A 5,000-nucleotide genomic window follows, 5' to 3' on the forward strand; every position below is an offset into this window, starting at 1 on the left:
CTGACGTCAAACAACTGCTTGAGTCACTCTGCTAATTGTCTAAGGATACCTTTATCTTTTATCATTTATTTTGGTTGTGTCGTTTCTCATTCGACTGCCAGAGCAAAGATTATCATATAAAGAACTATCTTAATTTTTGTTTAGTTATATGACAACCTATAAAATCTATGGCCTGACATCTTTACACATGGCTCTGTTTTCCTGTGCAATAAAAATATGTTATTCATTGAAGCCTAACATTTTTTCTAATGAAAAAATATCAAAGGTAATTCTTTACAGTATACAGACACACTCACCACAGACTAAGGCCCGTACTTTAAAAACCTTCGCCAGTGCTGGCGTTCACCTGGCGAAGCTTCGCCAGGCGAACCTCTGAGTGAGGGAGGCCTTACTTTTAAAACCAACGTTCGCCAGGCGCTAACATCTTGCATTCCCGCTAAATCTAGCGCAAATTTGTTTACACCTGCAGTGCACATAACATAACCTAAACTTAATTATTAACCTCGAGAGAAGACGAAAATGTTGTTTCCACAATAGTCTCACTTTATACTATAACAAAGGAGTTAAAATTTAACAAAGAAGTTGAAAATATCTTAATACTATAACAAAATTAACTTTATACTTTATGCTATACTACACTTTATACTATAACAAGGTTAACTTTATGGCCCGTACTTTTAAAACCTTTTGCTTTTTCTCGTGTTTTTTTTCATTCGCCGAAGCGCTAGATTTAGCAGGAATCCAAGATGTTAGCGCCTGGCGATCCCTTTCGTTCGCCAGGCCTGGCGAACACCTGCCTTAGTTTAAAAGTAAGGCCTCCCTCACTCAGATGTTCGCCAGGCGAAGCTTCGCCAGGCGAACGCCAGCATTGGCGAAAGGTTTTATAAAAGTACTTTATACTGTACTGTATCAACCTTATACTTTTATACAAAAAATAACTTTATACTTTAACAAGAGTTTAAAAATTAATATTTTACTATCCCTAACTGATGTAAGATATTGAACTGTAAGCCTACAAGGGTATCATCAGAGACGCCTTATTATAGGGCGATGGAGCACTACAGCTATGTTTCTATGGCCAAAAGTAAACATGCCGCCATAAAAAACACTTCTGGTAATATTTGTGAAAAGAACATTATCCTTACAACCAAAATAACAACAACCTAAATCTAAATAAGTCATCTCGGGGGTGGAGGGTAGGGGTAGGGGGGTAGGAATACAGCTGATGTCTTGAGCTCTCGACTGGAACATCGAAGGTCTTGAAAAAAATACGTATATACGTTATTTTATAATAAATTATGATTTTGAGATATTTTATAATTTCAATGTGATTCCTACATCCTATCATACACAAATATGTTACTAATTTATAATTTGAAAGCAAGAAAATGGTATTCAAACAGCTCTCTTCGCCAGGCTGTTCCAATACGATCTTTCGCCAGCCCTGGCGGACGTTTGCCAGGCATGATTTTAAAAGTACGAAATTCCGGATCGCCCGGCGAAACCTTTCGCCAGCCCTGGCGAAAGGTTTTAAAAGTACGGGCCTAAGTCCCCAACCCCAAGTGACAAACTTAATTCAGATAATCTATGTAACCATGACTCGACACAAGGGGAGGGTTGATGAGGATCTCTGCCCTCAAACACCCCTACATGAAACACTATCTTCAACTCGGTATGCTTAGCAAGAACTATCTTCAACTCGGTATGCTTAGCAAGAACTATCTTCAACTCGGTATGCTTAGCAAGAGAGATGAAACTTAGGAGGACCAAGTGGACTTGAGCTGTAAACAGCACATAGTGATAATGATAGATGATGGATGATGGGTGATGGATGATGGATGATAGGTGATGGATGATGGATGGATGATGGATGATGGGTGATGGATGATGGATGGATGATGGGTGATGGATGATGGATGGATGATGGATGATGGGTGATGGGTGATGGATGGATGATGGATGATGGGTGATGGATGATGGATGATGGATGATGGATGATGGATGATGGATGATGGATGATGGATGATGGATGATGGATGATGGATGATGGATGATGGATGATGGATGATGGATGATGGATGATGGATGATGGATGATAGATGATAGATGATAGATGATAGATGATGATGATAACAATAATAATAATAATGGTAATAACAATAATTATAATGGTAACAACAATAATAATAATGGTAATAACAATAATTATAATGGTAACAACAATAATAATAATGGCAATAACAATAAAAATAACTTATTATTATCATTATCATTACCATTACTATTACCACTGTCATTATCACTGCCATTATCAATTATTATCATTAATATCATTATCATCATTATCATTACTATTATCATAATTATTCCTATCATTATTATTATAATTACTATCATCATTATCATCATTATTTTTTCTACTATCATTATCATCACCATCACCATCAATACCCTTATTATCATAATCATTATTATTATCATTATAGTCTTTCTTATTATTAGTATTATAATCATTATTATCCTTATCATTATTACTATTATCATCATCATCATCATAATCATTATCATTATCATTATAATAATAACAACAATATGAATTATGGATTATGGATGACTGATGATTGCTCATGATGATTATTGATAATGATGATGATGATTATCATTGATGATGATGATGATCAACATTAACACCAATAACAATAATAACAATAATTACTGATAACAACTACAATGATGACATTGATAACAATGGGAATGATATACACAACAACAACATTAACCACAATAATGAAACCCTGGGTTATGAAGGTTTTCGGTTCATAAAGTAATGTTCATGAATCCCCTGCCATGATATTTGTAATAGGAACTTAGTGGGAGAGGAGTGCAGTCACTTCAATAAACAATATTTTCTCTACAACATTTGCAATGGAAAAAAAAACAAGAGATTCATGCATGTGACACCGCAAGTAACTGAAACAAGGAAAAATAATTACAAGGTTGGATGGCTGTGTGAAACTAAACTTATCCCATTGATCTTCATTGCGTGGTGCGAGAATAAATGTAACATATATTCAATCACATCAATGTTGAGTAACCTTTATAGAAATAATTATAAATGACAAAATCAAATCTATAATTCAATATCCATTTTCCTAGATCTCTGGATTTTCAAGTTTTCCCGTTTATCATCTACTTTAGTTATACCTACTGTGAGGGTAGGTTCCACCTCACAAAATTACCACAGTGAGTAATCCACATACAATTACAACACAATAGAAATGAACATTATTAATAAAGAAAAAACAATCAATGCTATGCCTGTTCGACTTCTATTACTGATCCCTTGGACTTCCGAAAATCGTCTATAAATAAACCACTTCTCTTACGCCTTATTTTATGGCCTAGGCGTTACAATAGTATTTGGAAATTATTATCACCAATCTTTTTTCACAACTCCTAAAATAGAAACCGAAATCATAACCGTGTTGTTGCTATGCGCTCCTATTCAGAATGACATCATCCAGGAGGTCTCATACCACCCAAAATAAGTTCTGTTCCCAAATCCAGCCCAGATTAATATAAAATCTGAAAACGCACACTTTCTCACCATCAATACAAATAAACAACGAGCTGTCCTCTCACAAGATGTCAAAAACTGCAAGCAACTGCCATATGTGACTGGAGAGACGTAGAAGCAGTCACAACTCCCACTGCCATGGAACAGCTGACTGGAGGTCCTAGTGCATGGAGTATTTAACACTATGGAGGTCATGTGTAGGATTTTTATTGATTTTCTTCGCATAGTAGCTATCATTTGTAATGACATTAATAGGGTAATGATTCTTAGTTAAATAATGTAATATTTTTATATTACATACTTCTCTAGACTCAATTCAAGAACATTAACATTTTTTTTTTCCGTAACTGAACTTCATAGATCTCATGACTGATCAACATTTGTAAACAAAGAATGTTTTCCTTCATGCAAATGAAGGAATCTTGCTGTCGTGGCTACAATGAATTGTTTAATTCATAAGACATAAGCAGTTGAGTCGAATACTAGAAATCCCAAACGCTGTAAATGTAAACTAATAGCCTAGTGCGTGTTACTGTTTTCCGCGCAAGAGAAAGCACGCGTCTTTTGTCACGATTATGACTATTTTCTAAGTAGCATATCACTGATTCCTGGAGTAAGGTCATCATACCAGAAAGAGAAATCATAAGGCAAATATTTAACACTTGTTTTACGGTTTATTGATAAGTGAAATGGAAATGCGTAGCATTGCGTAGTCATGACATTGACTTTTTTATTTTTGTTTTTTGTTTTATTTTATTTTTTCGCGTACCACAAGTCAAGGGAAATCGCCTTAAAAATAATTCCAATAAATAATTTAGCATATCAAGATGAACTTTGCAATGATCGTGTCTACTCTGTGAATATTGCAAAATCACTAATTTGGCAAATGACAATATAAGGCATTTACCAAGGCAGAATGCACCTATAAGTGCAACTGTAAGGCAGTAATGCATAAGTATCTTTTTGCATTAAATTGTTCGTAATTGACAAAAATTAAAGAAAATCGTATTTAGTAACACAATACAACATGAATTATTTGCATTACAGCAGTACAGTTGTACTGATGACCATTATGACAATGTTAGATATTTTAATAATATTATTTACAATGAAACACGGGGGAAATAGGAAAAAGAAAATGCCGATTAGATACCTCTACTAGCGAACACTCGCAATGAGCCTGATAAGTTTTTACGTACAATCAACAGATGACACTACTCTCGCGGCTAAACGGCAACTCACTCATACTTGTATTTACTCGTATTTACGTAAGGCTCATATTTAATCGTTTGTAAAGTGTGTGTGAAAATATGGTGAGCGCACCAAAATATGTTTTTGAATTAATAACCATTCTCTCTCTCTCTCTCTCTCTCTCTCTCTCTCTCTCTCTCTCTCTCTCTCTCTCTCTCTCTCTCTCTCTCTC

General features: G+C 34.9%; 1 protein-coding gene across 4 annotated transcripts in view; it reads right to left on the reverse strand.

The window, feature by feature from the left end:
- Window positions 1–5,000, reverse strand: part of Snx16 (sorting nexin 16) — a 34,515-nt gene that overhangs the window by 22,060 nt on the left and 7,455 nt on the right. Inside the window, exon 1 of one of the 4 annotated variants that reach the window (XM_070132021.1) lies at window positions 3,608–3,748. The exons of the other annotated variants lie outside the window; for them this stretch is intronic. The gene's annotated coding sequence lies outside the window, so the exon portion shown is untranslated. Of the gene's footprint in view, window positions 1–3,607; window positions 3,749–5,000 lie in introns of those variants that run through there. 4 annotated transcript variants of the gene reach the window in all.

Source organism: Penaeus vannamei, chromosome 17 (genome assembly GCF_042767895.1).
Source record: "Penaeus vannamei isolate JL-2024 chromosome 17, ASM4276789v1, whole genome shotgun sequence".
Classification (NCBI taxonomy): domain Eukaryota; kingdom Metazoa; phylum Arthropoda; class Malacostraca; order Decapoda; family Penaeidae; genus Penaeus; species Penaeus vannamei.